Genomic DNA, 21,116 nt, shown 5'->3' with positions numbered 1-21,116 from the left:
TTTGTATGTAAAAATAACACGAGTCTATCTACGTTTTCGTTATTCTTTTTCTTCTTCTTACATTCAAAGTTTTTACATTATTATTAGATAAAACAGTTGCACACGTTATCTAAGCCCCAGTACCAATAATATAATGTAATGTCATAGTAAAATCTTACTTAAATATATATTATATCTAGTGTTGGACACATTTTGAATAAATTTAGGCTAAAGTGCACTTTTCACCCCTTAAGTTTTAAAAAGTTGCGATTTTTGCCCCCTATGAAAAAAATGACAAAAGTGACCCCATGTTTAGGGAAATATGCTCTTTTGACCCCTAACATAAGGGAAATATGATCTTTTGACCCCTTATCTTCTCAAAAAGTTGCGATTATGGCCCCTTTTTTGGGACACGTGGCGTCTTTTCAGCAATTTTTGGAAATTGCAATTTTTTTGATAGGGAGCCAAAATCGTAACTTTTTGAAATTTAGGGGTCGAAAAGTGCAGTTTAGCCATAAATTTATGAGTAACTTACTCTACGGAAGGAAAAAAAAGGCCATATAAGGTAGCAATGCTTTATTTCTCTGTATTTGATTTATACCAAGCAACCTTTTCAATTCACGAACATATAGTTGCTTTAATATTTTTCTGGTAAACTAAAAGATTTAATTGTAATTTTCTAAACTCACATAATAAAAGAAGACTCGAATATGTACAGTAAAAACTTGATTTTTTTTTTCTTTTGACAATAAGAAGACTTGAATCTTGATGTTGCCACTTGTATGGACAAAGATACTGACTTATGTGCTCATCAATACATATTTTATCAATCAATTATTACTTTTAGAACAACTCTTTAACCTTATGAATAATCCATAGTTAAAAATTCATTTAAATAAATAGAGCATATTTAATTAAATAAAATAAAAATTAAAGAAAAAAGGTATCTTCATTGTTATATAAAAAATTTACATTTTCATTCATTCATCAGTGTTATTATTAGAGGGGAAAAGTAGCGACGAGACATAGTGAAGAAACTCTTCTCTTCTTGAATTTGCGAGTAACTCCATTTTTTTGAGGTCTTTCTTATTGTCAATCACTCAATTTCATACTCACTAATTTGAATGATTCTTCTACGATCCTTTATAATTTCTTACCTAACTGTGTTTTGGTATGATTTCATTATTTTCTTTTAGACCCTTCTTTTTCCATTTCAGCAAACCAATTTATAAAATGATCTAGATTGAAATTAATTCTCACCTAAATATGAAGAATAGATTTTTGAATACGTTAATGGTTAACAGCAACAAAAATATTTTCAAAATACACTTAAAGAAGCAAATTTAATCACAAAAAAAAGCATAATCCATACATCAGATCTGCAATATTCAAGCTTAAAAGTTGATGGAAATTCACGGAAATATTCAAGCTTAAAAGTTAATGGAAATTCACATAAACACCAGATCTGCAACCAAGAAAATATGTAAATTAACAAACGCAAATGATAAGAAATTTAAATACACAGAGGTGGCAGGAAATTGTATTGGGGAAAAACAAAACACTAACCCACTGGAGATCAAACCTCAATTCACAAAAATGATGGCTTTGAAATATGGTGAGAATGGAGGGTTTAGAGGGCTCTGAAAGAAGAGATGAAGATGTTGACAATAAACCAAAGAAACGGTAAATCAAGTTCTTTACTTAAATCATGGATTTTTATGTTTTTGAATCTAGATTCAGTATTCTTGAAACTGGGTTTTTTCTTCTCTTGTTGAACAATCCGAAAAGTGAAATTCAGACAATTTATCTTTCAACATCATTAAACTAATTTATCTTTTAAAAAATAAGAATTTTTGTGAGTGTGCCCAAACTTTTTGCATATGGGTTTGTCCTTAAGCAAGACTTTCTCTATTTCGGGTTGTGGGCCGGTTCAGATATCATGCCCAGCCCTACCAAAATTTATGCAACAAAGAACAAACTCATCCTCATATGAAGCCCATCTACCCTTACACATAGTTATCATGATTTATTTATTTTTTTATCAATAATTATTATGATTTAGTTTTCATAATATAATTCTTTGTTGCACTATTTATATATACTTTTAGAAAAGAACAAGAATTTCTCATAAAAAATAAAAGAATGAGATTTATAAAGCAGTTAATAATAGTCAATGAATAAGTTTCCAAAAAAAATAGTCAACGTTCTGGTAAAAAAAAAATACCCCCTTAAAGAAAGTTTCCAAAAAATAAAAATAGTCAACGATTAGGTCAGAGAAAAAAATCAACGATAAAAATGAGGATATTACAATATAAAAACATATCAATTAAATGATTTCACAAAATGTGTTTTTAGGGGGGTATTGAAAATACTAAATCACTAAAAATATAATACCATCAAAGAGTACTAAAATCTTTACACACAAAATATAATATTGTGTATGAATTATCTCTCCATTACTTTGAAAAAAATGTATGAATTATTTCTTCATAAATCATTATTATGTTAAATGTTAGCAATATAGAATGAAAAACATATTTGATTAATGACCTGAAAAACAGGGTTGATTGACTAAAGAATGATTAATTGTTCAGATTGTTCCTATAATATACATGAAATTTGAAAAATGCCAATGTTAAAATAAACACAGATTATATCCCTACAATTTGAGATTCTTCCTTTTGTTTATTTACTTTTACTTATTATGACAGAGAAGTATGAGCCAAATCATGCAAAATGGTCGACAGAAAGATGTGCTATTTGTAGATGTGTCAAAAATTGGGAGGATAATAAAATTATCATCAGTAATAGGTGTTTCAATTATTGTTGATAATCTTTACCATTTAGTTGTAGAATTATTTATTTTTGATTATTTACATTTTTTTCAAATTTACAAGGTGTTAAAGGCAATGATGCCAATTATATAAGTTTTCTTGTTTATTATGCAGTAGTCAAACAAAAGTCCACCAAGAATGCTATGGTGCAAAGCATGTTCAAGATTTTACTTCTTGGGTTTGTAGAGTATGTGAAACCCCTGATGTTGAAAGAGATTGTTGCCTTTGTCCAGTAAAAGGCACGTCAATCATACTGGATTGACGCACATTTTACTGGACAAAGGCAACACTCTCTATCAACATCAGGGGTTTCACATACTCTACAAACCAAAGAAGTAAAATCCTGAACGTGTTTTGCACTATAGCATTCTTGGTGGACTGTTATTTGACATATGCATAATAAACAAGAAAACAAATATAATTGACATCACTATCTTTAACACCTCGTAAGTTTGAAACAAAATGTAAATAATTGAAAATAATTCTACAACTAAAGGGTAAAGATCATCAACAATAATTGAAACACCTATTACTGATGATAATTTTATTATCCTCCCAATTTTCGACCCATCTATAAATATCACATCTTTCTGTCGACCATTTTGCAAGAACTGGCTTATACTTCTCTATCATAATAAGTAAAAGTGAACAAATCTTTGTACCAAAAAAAAAAAAGTGAACAAATCTTGAATCTTGATGTTGCCAATTGTATGATCAAAGATACTGACTTATGTGCCCATCAATACATATCTTATCAATCAATTATTAATTTTAGAACTACTCTTTGGCCTTATGAATAATCCCTAGTTAAAAATTCATTTAAATAAATATAGCATATTTAATTAACTAAAAAATAATAATAAAGAAAAACGGTATTTTCATTGTTATCTAAAAAAAATTGCACATTCATTCGTTCATTCATCAATGTTACTATTAGAGGGGGAAAAATAGCGATCAGACATGGTGAAGAAACTCTTCTCTTCTTGAAGTTGTGAGCAACTCCAATTTTTTGAGATCTCTCTTACTACCAATCACTCAATTTCGTACTCACGGACTTGATGATTCTTCTACGATCCTTTATAATTTTTACCTAACTGCATTTTGGTATGATTTTCATTATTTCCTTTTAGAATATTCTTTTTCCATTTCAGCAAAGTAAAGTAAATTTTTATTCTCTACTTTATAACCCCAAGGAAAGAAACAAGTACATTCAAATTGAGTTGAAAAATGAAATGCAACGAATTCTTAACAAAGAAAATCAATTTATAAAATTAATAATCTAGATTGAAATTAATTTTCACCTAGATATGAAGAATAGATTTTTGAAGACATTAATGGTTAAAATCAACAAAAATATTTTCAAAATATACTGAATTGAGCAAATCTAATCACAAAAAAAAAACATAATTCATGCATCAAAAAAGTAAGATACTCACAATATCAATCCATCGTTGAAGAAGGCTTAAAAATTAAAGCTTGAACGATAGTGTAAATTCACACAAACATCAGATCTGCAACCAAGAAAATTTGTAAATTAACAAAAGCAGATGATAAGATATTTAAATATAGAGAGATGGTAGAAAATTGTATTGGGGAAAAACAAAACACCAACTCACTGGAGATCGATCCTCAGTTCAGAAAAATGATGGCTCCGAAAGATGGCGAGAATGGAGAGTTTTGATTATTCTGATAGAAGAGATGAAGAAATTGACAATAAACCAAAGAAGTTGTAGATTGGTGAGAAGCAGTAAATCAAGCTCTTTACTTAAGTCATGGATTTTTATGTTTTTGAATCTAGATCCAATATTATTGAAGATGAGTTTTTTCTTCTCTTGTTGAACAATCCGAAAAGTGAGATTCAGACAAAAAAATTGAGAAAAAAAACTAAGATTTTTCGGACAAGATCAGATCAAAGAATCAGAGAAAGACGATGAAGGTGAGGTGAGTGTTGTGTTGCTGAGTTTTTTGCGTGTGGGAACTGCTGAGTGTGGCGGCTGCTGAAAGGTAGAGAAACGATGGAGGTGTGATGGTGAGTTCATGTCTTTGCTTTCTAGGGTTTCTAGGGCTATATATGTTGGATAATTGAGTTGGACTGGACTTTTAGTTTTGGGCCTGCAAATAACAAAAAAAAAATACTGGGCTTAGTTGCATCTTCGGTCGGTTTTGGCTAGGCCGGTTTTGGATTTAATAAAACCGGGCTCGATCGTTTAAGCCTAGAGAAATCCATTTACTCTTACACATAGTTAGCATGATTTTTTTTATCAATAATTATTATGATTTGTTTTCATAATATGATTCTTTGTTGCACTATTTATATATACTTTTTTAGTTAGCATGATTTTTTTTATCAATAATTATTATGATTTGTTTTCATAATATGATTCTTTGTTGCACTATTTATATACACTTTTAAAAAAGAAGGTGAATTTCTCATAAAATATAAAAGAATGAAATTTATAAAGTAGTTAATAATAGTCAATGAATAAGTTTCCAAAAAAAATAGTCAATGTTCTAGTAAAAAAATACCCCCTTGAAGAAAGTTCCAAAAAAATAAAAATAGTCAACAATCAGGTCAAAGAAAAAAAATCAACGATAAATATGAGGATATTACAATATAAAAACATATCAATTAAATAATTTCTCAAAATGTGTTTTTTTAGGGGGGGGAGGTATTGAAAATATTAGATCACTAAAAATATAATACCGTGAAGGAGTATTAAAATATTTTCACTAAAAATATATTATTGTGTATGAATTATCTCTCCATTCCTCTAAAAAAAATGTATAAATTACTCTCCATAAATCATTATTATATTAAATGTTAGTAATATAGAATTAGAAACATATTTGATTAATGACCTAAAAAACATGGTTGATTGATTAAAGAATGATTAATTGTTCCTATAATATAAGTGAAGTTTGAAAAATGTCTATGTTAAAATAAACACATATTCTATCCCTACAATTTGAGATTCTTCATTAATAGCAGTTTTGGCCTTCTAAGTATCAGGAAGTTGCGATTTTGGCCCCTAACAAAATAAAATACAATCCAACCCCCTAAGTACTGCTCCTTTTGCAGTTTTGCCCCCCAGACCAATTCAACTCTGACGTGGATGTCACACGTGTGTAATTTTCAATTTTAAAATAAATTAAAATGCCACGTGTGTAATGCTTTAATTAAAATAAATAAAAAAATTACACACGCACGTCAGTGTTGAATTGGTCAAAATTGGCTTGGGGGCCAAAACTAGAAAATGGGCAATACTTAGAGGGCTGAATTGTATTTTATTTTGTTTGGAGGCCAAAATCGCAACTTCCTGATAATTAGGGGGGCAAAACAGCTATTAAACCTTTTGTTCATCTTCTAACAGTCCAGTCGCATAGAAGGCGCTGTTGTGACAGAGAATCTTGCAACGTAGCTACTGCAATGTGGATATTTTTAATGACATGGCAATTTTTTGCCTAAAAATACATTCCTCGCATTTTTTTTGAATTTTTTAAAAGGTTCATCGCAATAGTTTTTCTACCAAATCATGATGTTTTCAAGAAATTTATAATTTTAGGGAATGTAAAATCATAATTAATTTATTACTTGTTTAAAAACTATAAAATTTTATGATTAAGGTTCTTATGATGTAGACTGATATGGAAGACCATATCACATAGATTTTATTATCTTTGACTATTCAACATGTCCATCTTTGGTTGAGCGTTCAGTTCACGCGAACTCCACTTTCAGTGTGCTTAGCTCAGCTTGATCGTTCATGTCATGCCTAGCTCAACTCCACCCTTCATAATGTTGAACTCAGCATGACCATTCAGGTCATATCTAGCTGAGCTCCATAATTCAGCATGCCTAGCTCAGCTTCACCATTCAACATGTTAGCTCAAATCCACCCATCATAATGTCGAGCTCGGCTTAACCATTCAGGTCATGCTTAGCTTAACTCCACAATTCAGCAATCATAGCTTAACTCCATCATTCATCATGCCTAGCTCAGCTTCACCCTTCGAAATGCTGAGCTAAGCTTAACCATTTAGGTCATGGTTGGCTCAACACTACCATTCAAGTTATGCTTAGCCCATCTTGACCATTTAGGAAAACTAGAAATTTACCTCTTCCTCATGTTAATGTCCAAGTGAAAGTTGTGGTCCTCGTAAGAAGTGTTTCATGGAATGCCACGTGTCGTGCACAAACGAGTGATATGTAGATGCTCCAGCTCTGCGTGTCATGCACGGAGGAGCTGCATAGAGAATGAGAAACCAACTCCACTGGTGGGTCTGGACATCTAAAGAGAGACCCTTTAGGTTAAGAAAGTGATGACTATAAAAAATGACACATGGAAAGCAAAAGGGGATCCATTCATTATGACAAAAACAATGTGTTTCGGAGTGTTCTTGGAGCTCCCCCTAGGAAAATCCATTGAATAACTCATCTATTGTAACTTGTATTTACATACGTGAACATGATGTTATAAACATGTCTGCGAAATTGGGGACCGAAATTCTGTTCATGTATGCTTACTAGAAACAAGTTTGCATTTTTGCATGTTTTGGTCAAAAAATTAAGATAAATTGAGGTGTCTTTAGAAAGTTATGAAACTTTGCAGATCCTTTTTATGTATTTTTATGGAGGTGTTTCAAAAGAATCAGCTCAAAATTTGATTTTTCAGTTGTTTTGGTTTTTGAGATTTTAACGCTTTAAAAATTGATAATTAATCTGTCTCTTGCCAGAAAATTTTAATTTTACGTGGGAGGCCTTATTTTAACGTCATAAACATGGTTATGAAAAACCATGAAATAGATCAATCTCTAAGTCACTTTTTATGGATTTTATGTCTACAAATAGGGGTGGGAATGGACCGAGCCGAGCCGAGCTTTGCTTAAATAGGCTAGGCCTAGTTGAAAAAACTAAGGCCTAAGTCTTGGTCTTTTACCTGTCAAAGACTTTATTTTAAGTCTGGCCTGGACTTTTTAAAAGCCTGGCCTGACCTATTAGCCTGTTTAAAAGCCTAGTTTGTGTTACAAATTTCAAACAGAGTATGTTCATCAATTTTTTTTTTCCTTTCAATGTGTGCAACATACTTAATATAGAGATAAAACATTAATTAGATACAAATTAAACTAATGAAACACAATTGTAAAATTTATAGATGGATAGAAACTCAAGAATAATCATGTCTGATAACAGCAAAGATTTCAATTTCAAACTTAATCTAATAACTATATTGACCTTAGGCATACTAGTAGCAAGCCTTAATAGTTCACACATAACAATAGCAATGTCATACAAAATAATAATTGTGGTATGAGAATTTGAAGGATCAATAATTCTTTTTGATATATATATATATATATATATATATATATATATATATATAATATATATGGAAAAATGTAATATACTCGTATATGGGCCGGCCTGGTAGGCTTGATAGACTTTTTCATAAGCCTAAGTCTGGCCAAATTAAATTAATAGGCTTTTTAAAATCTCAAGCTTGACCCATTTATTAAACGAGTTAGGCCGAGCCGAACTTTTAGTAGGCTGAGCCATAGGCCCCTGACGAGCGGCCTGACCTATTCCCACCCCTACCTACAAAGAAGAAATTGGCCATTTTTTTTATTATTATTTCAGCCCCTCAATTATCTTTAGAAAAATAATTTAAGGCAACAAATTGATGTGTCATCAAAAAAAATACATGTGACAAGAGCCACATGACAAGATTCTATGCCATGTCAATGCCTCATGTGTGACTGATTTGTTTGAGGACAAAAATAGGAAGAACATCAAATTACAGTGGTAAAATCTGCATTTTTTTATCGAGGCATTTTTCAGTGTAATACATGAGCAATTAAAAAATTAACTCATTAAAGAAATGTGCCATAAGATTTAATAACTAATACAGTTAAAATTAAACAACAAAAGTAACATAAGACATTTTTTTTAATATGTGCACCTATTATGATGTTTGATTTTTGCAAAATTGAATCAGATTTTATTTTTTTTGGCTAAAATATTTATTTCATGTTTTTTTATGTAATAGGGAGACGAAGATCAGTAAATTAGTAAGAGAATAGCAATATGAAGAGAGAGACGAAGACCTAAAGTAATAAATGACACATTTAAAGCATTGACTCACTGAAAATTACAAGTCTATCCTTGAGTTTTGATTTTTCCAAAGCAGAAAAATTAGGTATTTTGGTCCAACTCAAAAGGTGTTGGTTGCTAAAATGCTTCTTCATAAAAAGGAATGAGTCTATTGTAGCAAACTTATATATATATATATATATATATATATATATATATATATATATATATATATATATATATATATATATATATATGGGTTATGATAGAAGGCACCTTTTATGAAGGTGTCTTTTATCAAGTTACTCTATGAGCATTTGCGAAAAGACACCAACTTACTCTTAGGAAGGTGTCTTTTATCAAAGTTATAACTAAAAAGTGAAAATCACACCTTAAGGTGTGACTTGGTAAAAGACACCACCAAAGGGTGGCTTGTAACATAACCCTATATGTGTGTGTGTGTGTGTGTGTATATATATATATGTATATATATATATATATATATATATATATATATATATATATAAGATTTTTTTTGTTATGCGGGCTAACGAGCTACCAGCGGCCCATGCGGGCTAGCCCAAACGTGTACGGGACTATTTAGGGCCGGGCTAAAATGCCCTATAAAAAGAATCCTGCTCTTTACCCAAACAGTATTGCTCAGTCCCAAAGTAAATTACCTTTATGACCCTACGTGTAACACCCTATTTCTATTAAGCGGTAAAACGCGCGAATACATCAGAAATATTCTAGAAATAGATGCTACATCTCCGAATAAACCACAATTCATACATGCATAAGGATCATGTTATACTACATAGCAGCGGAACATCATATAATTCATAAACAATCTCTGGATCTCCAAACTAAATACAAATGTATCATCCAAATCTCAAATAACAGAATATCTCAACTCCAAATACATAGTCAAATAAAACAACATGCAAGAACTACCCTAGATCAGAGCCCTAATCTAGACACTTGCATGTAAAGAGAGGAACTCCACTCCTCGGCATCAACAAGCAACAACTAAGCATCCTGCACGCCGTCTACCCATCCATACAGAGAGGTAGGCGGTCCACCACAGACCACTGAGGGTTAGCATTACATCATCATAATCCATAAAAGATTTAAACAAGAACATTGGAAATGAAAGATATATTCAAGAATACAAAATAACAAATCATACATGTATTCACAGTATTCATGATTCTCATACCATTCAAACCATTCCATATCATCATTCCAAGTTCATATCAATAAGTGTATCATACACGTATCACATATACATAACCCTCCCTCCTAGAACACTAGCATCACATGATCATTATTATCCCCCATCACTTACATTTCAAGCTATCACATTATTATCATAGCATAGCATACATATTCAACCTCTAATCAAGTCATCAACAAAAGCTTATCATTTATCAACATCAATCAATGAAAACATTACTCACTTCATTACTCATCTAGCATGCTTATCTCAACAAGTAACATTCGTCATATCGAAGTTATAAGCAAGCCATCATCATTATCAAAGAACATCACCACATCATATATGTATATATACATATACAAATCTCACCTCATCATTATTATTAAAATAACCATCTTCAATTGATTCACCAAGTGTATAAGCACAAACAATTAAGACATGCAATTAGAGCATAATACAATTATTCACAACCATCCACAACATTCACCAATGTACATATACACCAATCCACATAATCACAACATTCACCAAATTTCACCAACACACAAATTCACCAAGTCACATATTCAATTATGACACGACTCATCAATTAATCAAATGCATATGATGCTCTAGACTCTTCTCTAGATGCATGTGGTACCAAACTCCTCCAAGGTCGTCACCTTATGATGCAACAAAAACATCATTATCAACGGCTATAATCAACGGCAATATGGATACAAGTATCCGGTCAACGGCAATATGGATGTAACATCCGACACGACATATGATGCATGAACATATGACTCAATCCACAATGCATATGTTCACCACGATTCAACGGCTATAATCAACGGCTATAATCAACGGCTATATGTATAAACACGCATTCATCGCTAATCACATCAAAACTAGCATGTATAAACTCACCACCAACAATCAACGTCATTTAACATGTTCAACAAATAACATAACATAAACATGTTCATCACCATTCAATTAGTATATATGCATCGACAACAATTCACCACCACTTGACAAATATACAATCACCAACAACATCCACAATTCAATCAACATATAGTTGTCACACATACACATCATCAATCATCTCCACATAAATCAACATATAGTTGCCACATTTCCACATAATTCCTTACAATCCAAATAGAGGAACAAATACAACATATGATCACAAACATCACATTCATCACCTAACAACCATTCATACCTCATCTGATAATCATATCAATCTAATCCATAAAGGATTCATAAGCAATTGGCCCTCAATGATCATTTTCAATCAAGTTCGTCTCATAAATCACAATATTGAAAATAATTGAGCACCTAAGCCAAAACCAAGTAAACGAGCTCAATCGCCTATGCCATGTATCCTCACAAGTCACATATACGTGCAGTAGAGGTTACATAAACATTTCATCGGCCACATATGGAGAATTAACAAAAATTCCGAAGTTCGTCTCAATTGATCACTTTTTACAAAATTCCCATTTTCAAAGCAAAACAAGTTCAAACTTGATGGAACTATTCACAACCATTTTTAGAAGTCATATAAACATCATACATACTTAACCCTACTTCATTCTTTTGAGAAAACAAGTTTTCAGAAAATCAGCGTTCTTGAACATTCCTTGAACAATCAACAAAAAGCTTGATTAAATCCAAGGAGTCAAGTTCAACTCAATTCTTTTGATGTTTTCCATATGTTTAGAAAGTCTAGAAAATAGTAAAACATCGAAAGAATCGGTTTTTGAAAGTCCGAAATTGGCCCCAAAGCACCCCAGCACAACACAACAGGGCAGACACCCATGAGGGGCTGCCAAGCCACGCCCAGGCATGGCTTCCTGCGCCCAGGCGCAAATGGGCAGCAGCCAGTGTCCTGAGCTGCGGTTCTGTGCAGTCCCGGTTTTCCGGTTTCGCCATTTCGTTCTTAAAATCTCGACCGTTAACCCAAATTCAATTCCGTTTTCGCCTATATTCTCCTAACACTTAGCTCTATCATAATGTATAGAAAAATTCAAGTTTCAACCATCCCAAAAATCATTTTCCATAACCTCACATCACACTCATTTTCCAAAACGGTTAACGCTCAATCTCATATGAAAATCCCGATTTCTCCCAAACCATTCCTCATTACCAAACAACAACCAAAAACAGAAAATCATTATACCATAACTCATCATAATCAACTTGTTTCATTCATTAAAAATCATTGACACTACAATTCAACTTAATCTCATCAAAATTCACCAATTCATCAATTTCCACAACTTTCAACAACAACAACATATTCATCACCAATTCACCATTTTAATGATACCCATTGCATCAATCCAACAACAACATATGTCAAGATAACAACAACAACATTTGAACATAAATTCATGCACAATTCAACACTACAACTTCAATTCTCATCAAACTTGCTCAAGAACACAAAGCACCAACAACTATGCATTTAAACATGTTAATTCACATACTAACATACAATTATCATGTAAATCATGTTCTCAAACATAACAACAACAATCATGAACGAATTTTACAACAATTAGATTCAATTCATCAATTTCACAAAAATGGGTAAGAAAGAAAAAGTTATGAATTATGGTTGAATTCTAACCCTCTTACCTCTAGCACCAAGATTCTCTAACCCAAGCCTCAATTTAGCTCCTAAATGATGAATCCCCTCTTCAAGCTCTAACCCTTGTTCTTCCCTCTAGCCTCTATCTCTTCTCTTCCCAAATGAAATGAAATGAATAATGTTTGTAAAACCTAGTTTCACCAACAACTAGAGTTTATATACTAGCTCTACTCAATTGGGCTTATCTCTTAAACCTTAATGGGCCTAACCCATTTCTATTCTAACACCCAAATGTCACTACTCACTTAATGGTAAATTATAACACTAACGGTTACTTAATGGTAATTAAAATAATTACTACACCCTCTCTAGTAACTTGGTAAAATAATACTCCTACTAAACATTAAAAATAATCCTCGTTCAAAATTACAAAATTACCCCTACTCTCAAAATGACCAAACTACCCCTAAGTCCAAAATGACTAAAATACCCTTCTAACACCGAATTCTACGAATCCCAACCAAAAATACACACAGATGCAAATAATCACATAAGAGCACATATAACAAACACAAATAAATAATTAAAATAAAAACTAGCGAAAATCGGGCTGTTACAACTCTCCCCCACTAAAATGAATTTTCGCCCTCGAAAATTACCTGAAGGAAACAACTCCGGATACGAAACCTTCATCCTGCTCTCCGATTCCCAAGTGGCACTCTCACCCGTCGGTCCAACCCAAATCACTTTAACCAAAACGATCTCCTTGCCACGCAAACGCTTCACTTCACGATCCTCAATCCTAACTGGCCAAGTCTCAACAGTCAAATTATCCCTTACTTCCAAATCATCCACTTGGATCACATGAGACGCATCATACACATACTTCCTCAACTTAGACACATGAAACACATCATGAAGATTCGACAAAGATGGTGGTAACGCAATCCGATACGCTACAACCCCAACCTTCTCAACAATCTCAAAAGGTCCAACAAAACGAGGAGTTAACTTCCGACACTTCAAAGCACGTCCAACACCGGTTACAGGATTCACTCTCAAAAACACATGATCACCAACCTGAAACTCAAGGTCTTTCCTCCTCTTATCATGATAACTCTTCTGCCTACTCTGAGACGCTTTCATCTTCTCTTGGATCATCTTAACCTTTTCCGTAGTCTCTTGCACAACATCCGGTCCTAACAAAGCACCCTCTCCTGACTCATACCAACACAACGGAGTCCTACACCTCCGACCATACAAAGCCTCAAACGGTGCCATTCCAATACTAGAATGAAAACTGTTGTTGTAAGTAAACTCAATCAACGGTAAACATTCAACCCAACTGACACCTTGCTCCAACACACAAGCTCTCAACAAATCTTCCAAACTCTGAATAGTCCTCTCTGTCTGACCATCAGTCTGGGGATGATAAGCAGAACTCAACCTCAACTTAGTTCCCAAAGCATCTTGCAAACTCTCCCAGAACTTAGAAGTAAACCTCGGATCCCGATCCGACACAATACTAGAAGGAACACCATGCAATCTAACAATCTGCTCAATGTAGATCTCAGCCAACTTTGTCACAGACATACCGGTCTTGATAGGAACAAAATGTGCTGACTTCGTCAACCGATCAACAATCACCCAAATAGAATCAAAACCCTTAACAGTCTTCGGCAACGCTCCCACAAAGTCTATTGATATACTATCCCATTTCCACTCTGGCACAAATAACGGTTGCATCAAACCTGACGGTCTCTGATGTTCAATCTTGGACTTCTGACAAACCAAACAAGCATTCACAAACTCTGCGATCTCCTTCTTCATTCCAGGCCACCAAAACAACCTCTTCAAATCTTGATACATCTTAGTCGCTCCTGGATGAATACTCAAACTACTCCTGTGACCTTCTTCCAAAATCTGCCTCTTAAGCTCAAGAACACTTGGTACACAAACACGATCACGAAACATCAAAACATCGTTCTCATCCAACCTGAAATCTACACCCTTACCTTGGTTAACCAACACTACTCGATCTACGAGTTTCAAATCTCCCTTCTGACCATTCTTGATCTCCTCCAGAATATTACTTGTCAGCTTCAACATTCCCAACCTCACACCATCCGGTGTCAACTCACTAACCAAACTCAAATCTCGAAACTGTTCAATCAACTCTAACTTTTTTACCATCAAAGCAGACATATGCAACGACTTCCTACTCAACGCATCAGCAACAACATTGGCCTTTCCAGGGTGATAACTCAGCTGAAAATCAAAATCCTTAAGATACTCCAACCACCTTCTCTGCCTCATATTCAACTCTTTCTGGTCAAACAAGTACTTCAAACTCTTATGGTCACTGAACACTTCAAACTTAGAACCATACAGATAATGCCTCCAAATCTTCAACACATACACCACGGCTGCTAATTCCAAATCGTGAGTCGGATAATTCTTCTCATGCACTTTCAACTGCCTCGAAGCATAAGCCACAACCTGACGATTCTGCATAAGCACACCACCAAGACCCATCTTAGAAGCATCACAATAAACAACAAAAGATTCCTTCGGATTCGGCAAAATCAACACTGGAGCTGAAGTCAATCTCTTCTTCAACTCTTGGAAACTCTTCTCACACTTAGCATCCCAAACATACGCTTGCCCCTTCCGAGTCAACTGCGTCAATGGCAACGCCAACTTAGAGAATCCCTCAATGAACCTCCGATAATAACCTGCCAACCCAAGAAAGCTTCTAACTTCAAAAACAGACTTAGGTGATTCCCACTGCAACACTGCATCAACCTTCGACGGATCCACGGCAATACCACCTTTAGAAATCACATGACCAAGGAAACTCACTTCCCGCAACCAAAACTCACACTTCGACAACTTAGCAAACAACTTATTCTCCTTCAAGACTCCCAACACAATCCTCAAATGCTCGGCATGCTCTTCTTCAGACTTCGAATACACCAAAATATCATCTATAAACACTACCACAAAACGGTCCAGAAAAGGATGAAATATCCTATTCATGTATTCCATGAAGACACCTGGCGCATTAGACACTCCAAATGGCATCACAGAATACTCATAGTGTCCATACCTCGTTCTGAACGCAGTTTTGGATATATCTTCCGCCTTTACTCTAATCTGATGATATCCTGACCTCAAATCAATCTTACTGAACACTTCTGCACCAACCAACTGATCCATCAAATCATCAATCCTCGGAAGCGGATACCGATTCTTGATTGTCACCTTGTTCAACTGCCGATAATCCACACACAATCTCATGCTACCATCCTTCTTCTTAACCAACAATACAGGAGCACCCCACGGAGAAACACTCGGTCTGATAAACTGTTTCTCAAGCAACTCTTCCAATTGCTTCTTCAATTCACCCAACTCTGATGCAGACATCCGATAAGGCGCAATCGAGATAGGACTCGTTCCCGAAACCAAATCAATTGCAAACTCAACTTCCCTCTCCGGCGGTAATTCGGTAATGTCGTCCGGAAAAACTTCTGGAAACTCTTGCACTACCGGCAAATCACCAACTCCTTTCTCACTACTTTCCTTCAAGGAAGCAAACATCATGAACACACTAGCTTCACCATCCAAGGACTTCTTCACTTGCTCCGCGGTCAAGAACTTCCCACCTTCCTCAGCCACCGGCTTAGAAAACGTTACACTCTTGGTCAAACAATTAATGTTAACAAAAAAAGTCAACATCCAATCCATACCGAAAATCACGTCCATATGCTTCAACGGAAGACACACAAGATCCAACTCAAAATCAACAGGAACCTTAACACAAACCACAACCAACTGAGCCTCCGCAGCCAAAGATACCTTCCCTTGCCAGACAAAATCCCCTGAAGCAACTTGCTACTCCCCCACTACGCTCAAACTCGCCTAAAAGAACAGAACAACACAACAAGTACCGAAAGTACTCTCGTACATGTCGCATACAACAGGAAATTCAAAGAATACTAGTCCGGACAAGACCGACCACGGCTCTGATACCAACTTGTAACACCCTATTTCTATTAAGCGGTAAAACGCGCGAATACATCAGAAATATTCTAGAAATAGATGCTACATCTCCGAATAAACCACAATTCATACATGCATAAGGATCATGTTATACTACATAGCAGCGGAACAACATATAATTCATAAACAATCTCTGGATCTCCAAACTAAATACAAATGTATCATCCAAATCTCAAATAACAGAATATCTCAACTCCAAATACATAGTCAAATAAAACAACATGCAAGAACTACCCTAGATCAGAGCCCTAATCTAGACACTTGCATGTAAAGAGAGGAACTCCACTCCTCGGCATCAACAAGCAACAACTAAGCATCCTGCACGCCGTCTACCCATCCATACAGAGAGGTAGGCGGTCCACCACAGACCACTGAGGGTTAGCATTACATCATCATAATCCATAAAAGATTTAAACAAGAACATTGGAAATGAAAGATATATTCAAGAATACAAAATAACAAATCATACATGTATTCACAGTATTCATGATTCTCATACCATTCAAACCATTCCATATCATCATTCCAAGTTCATATCAATAAGTGTATCATACACGTATCACATATACATAACCCTCCCTCCTAGAACACTAGCATCACATGATCATTATTATCCCCCATCACTTACATTTCAAGCTATCACATTATTATCATAGCATAGCATACATATTCAACCTCTAATCAAGTCATCAACAAAAGCTCATCATTTATCAACATCAATCAATGAAAACATTACTCACTTCATTACTCATCTAGCATGCTTATCTCAACAAGTACAATTCGTCATATCGAAGTTATAAGCAAGCCATCATCATTATCAAAGAACATCACCACATCATATATGTATATATACATATACAAATCTCACCTCATCATTATTATTAAAATAACCATCTTCAATTGATTCACCAAGTGTATAAGCACAAACAATTAAGACATGCAATTAGAGCATAATACAATTATTCACAACCATCCACAACATTCACCAATGTACATATACACCAATCCACATAATCACAACATTCACCAAATTTCACCAACACACAAATTCACCAAGTCACATATTCAATTATGACACGACTCATCAATTAATCAAATGCATATGATGCTCTAGACTCTTCTCTAGATGCATGTGGTACCAAACTCCTCCAAGGTCGTCACCTTATGATGCAACAAAAACATCATTATCAACGGCTATAATTAACGGCAATATGGATACAAGTATCCGGTCAACGGCAATATGGATATAACATCCGACACGACATATGATGCATGAACATATGACTCAATCCACAATGCATATGTTCACCACGATTCAACGGCTATAATCAACGGCTATATGTATATACACGCATTCATCGCTAATCACATCAAAACTAGCATGTATAAACTCACCACCAACAATCAACGTCATTTAACATGTTCAACAAATAACATAACATAAACATGTTCATCACCATTCAATTAGTATATATGCATCGACAACAATTCACCACCACTTGACAAATATACAATCACCAACAACATCCACAATTCAATCAACATATAGTTGTCACACATACACATCATCAATCATCTCCACATAAATCAACATATAGTTGCCACATTTCCACATAATTCCTTACAATCCAAATAGAGGAACAAATACAACATATGATCACAAACATCACATTCATCACCTAACAACCATTCATACCTCATCTGATAATCATATCAATCTAATCCATAAAGGATTCATAAGCAATTGGCCCTCAATGATCATTTTCAATCAAGTTCGTCTCATAAATCACAATATTGAAAATAATTGAGCACCTAAGCCAAAACCAAGTAAACGAGCTCAATCGCCTATGCCATGTATCCTCACAAGTCACATATACGTGCAGTAGAGGTTACATAAACATTTCATCGGCCACATATGGAGAATTAACAAAAATTCCAAAGTTCGTCTCAATTGATCACTTTTTACAAAATTCCCATTTTCAAAGCAAAACAAGTTCAAACTTGATGGAACCATTCACAACCATTTTTAGAAGTCATATAAACATCATACATACTTAACCCTACTTCATTCTTTTGAGAAAACAAGTTTTCAGAAAATCAGTGTTCTTGAACATTCCTTGAACAATCAACAAAAAGCTTGATTAAATCCAAGGAGTCAAGTTCAACTCAATTCTTTTGATGTTTTCCATAGGTTTAGAAAGTCTAGAAAATAGTAAAACATCGAAAGAATCGGTTTTTGAAAGTCCGGAATTGGCCCCAAAGCACCCCAGCACAACACAACAGGGCAGACACCCATGAGGGGCTGCCAAGCCACGCCCAGGCATGGCTTCCTGCGCCCAGGCGCAAATGGGCAGCAGCCAGTGTCCTGAGCTGCGGTTCTGTGCAGTCCCGGTTTTCCGGTTTCGCCATTTCGTTCTTAAAATCTCGACCGTTAACCCAAATTCAATTCTGTTTTCGCCTATATTCTCCTAACACTTAGCTCTATCATAATGTATAGAAAAATTCAAGTTTCAACCATCCCAAAAATCATTTTCCATAACCTCACATCACACTCATTTTCCAAAACGGTTAACGCTCAATCTCATATGAAAATCCCGATTTCTCCCAAACCATTCCTCATTACCAAACAACAACCAAAAACAGAAAATCATTATACCATAACTCATCATAATCAACTTGTTTCATTCATTAAAAATCATTGACACTACAATTCAACTTAATCTCATCAAAATTCACCAATTCATCAATTTCCACAACTTTCAACAACAACAACATATTCATCACCAATTCACCATTTTAATGATACTCATTGCATCAATCCAACAACAACATATGTCAAGATAACAACAACAACATTTGAACATAAATTCATGCACAATTCAACACTACAACTTCAATTCTCATCAAACTCGCTCAAGAACACAAAGCACCAACAACTATGCATTTAAACATGTTAATTCACATACTAACATACAATTATCATGTAAATCATGTTCTCAAACATAACAACAACAATCATGAACGAATTTTACAACAATTAGATTCAATTCATCAATTTCACAAAAATGGGTAAGAAAGAAAAAGTTATGAATTATGGTTGAATTCTAACCCTCTTACCTCTAGCACCAAGATTCTCTAACCCAAGCCTCAATTTAGCTCCTAGATGATGAATCCCCTCTTCAAGCTCTAACCCTTGTTCTTCCCTCTAGCCTCTATCTCTTCTCTTCTCAAATGAAATGAAATGAATAATGTTTGTAAAACCTAGTTTCACCAACAACTAGAGTTTATATACTAGCTCTACTCAATTGGGCTTATCTCTTAAACCTTAATGGGCCTAACCCATTTCTATTCTAACACCCAAATGTCACTACTCACTTAATGGTAAATTATAACACTAACGGTTACTTAATGGTAATTAAAATAATTACTACACCCTCTCTAGTAACTTGGTAAAATAATACTCCTACTAAACATTAAAAATAATCCTCGTTCAAAATTACAAAATTACCCCTACTCTCAAAATGACCAAACTACCCCTAAGTTCAAAATGACTAAAATACCCTTCTAACACCGAATTCTACGAATCCCAACCAAAAATACACACAGATGCAAATAATCACATAAGAGCACATATAACAAACACAAATAAATAATTAAAATAAAAACTAGCGAAAATCGGGCTGTTACACTATGCATGTTAAGCCACGCCACGCATGTTAACATGCGTTAGTTATAACGGTAACGCAACTTGAGTTGCGCAGCGTTACTTAAGTTGGTTTTCACCAACACAGAACCTCCATTCCTCTATTTCTCAACTTTTCAAAAACGAAATTTTCACCCCCAAATCCAAATTTCACCATTCTTGCGCCATTCAAACCAAATTTCTTCCACAATATCAAGTAAGTGATTATTAAACTACTTCTTTGCATTATTTTGGTTGAAATTTTCGAATTTTAGTATAAAATTAACATTTTTAGGTTTTTAAAAAATTGTCTTGCATGTTAAAGATTATGGTTGTTAGTGATGATTTAACTTAGGAATTGTTGTTTAGATGTTGTTTAGGGTACAATGTGGTAGTTTAGGGTTTTGAAAATGCTAGATTACATAGTTGTTTGAAGAATGCACACTACGTGTTCGGTGAAATGTCTCAATAATAATTTTTTTGGTTTTATTGGATTGTTAATGATGTAATTAGTTAGAGTTATGTTTGTTAATGTTGAGTATAGTTAATTTGACTGCAATGTGGTAGTTTGTGGATTCAAATGACATTGTGGACATTATAGTGTTGTTGTATTGCTAAAGATTACACGTATGTTGCTGTCGAAATTATGTGAAAATGTGTTAAATATT

General features: G+C 34.2%; 2 long non-coding RNA genes across 2 annotated transcripts; both read right to left on the bottom strand.

Moving 5' to 3' along the window:
• Positions 1-9,737: 9,737 nt before the first annotated feature.
• On the bottom strand, positions 9,738-12,857 carry LOC146951107 (uncharacterized). The gene is made up of 2 exons (XR_015025495.1): positions 12,752-12,857; positions 9,738-9,950 (listed from the first exon to the last, which is right to left on the bottom strand). It is a non-coding gene; the product is annotated as an uncharacterized LOC146951107 (long non-coding RNA).
• Positions 12,858-16,864: 4,007 nt separating this feature from the next.
• Positions 16,865-20,105, bottom strand: LOC146951106 (uncharacterized). The gene is made up of 2 exons (XR_015025494.1): positions 19,884-20,105; positions 16,865-17,095 (listed from the first exon to the last, which is right to left on the bottom strand). It is a non-coding gene; the product is annotated as an uncharacterized LOC146951106 (long non-coding RNA).
• Between the last annotated feature and the right edge of the window lie 1,011 nt (positions 20,106-21,116).

This window comes from Medicago sativa, chromosome 2 (assembly GCF_051527215.1).
Source record: "Medicago sativa cultivar Bolivia chromosome 2, Bolivia_mono, whole genome shotgun sequence".
Lineage (NCBI taxonomy): Eukaryota > Viridiplantae > Streptophyta > Magnoliopsida > Fabales > Fabaceae > Medicago > Medicago sativa.
Note: the sequence above shows the minus strand (reverse complement) of the source record. Positions and strands in the feature narration are given on the sequence as shown.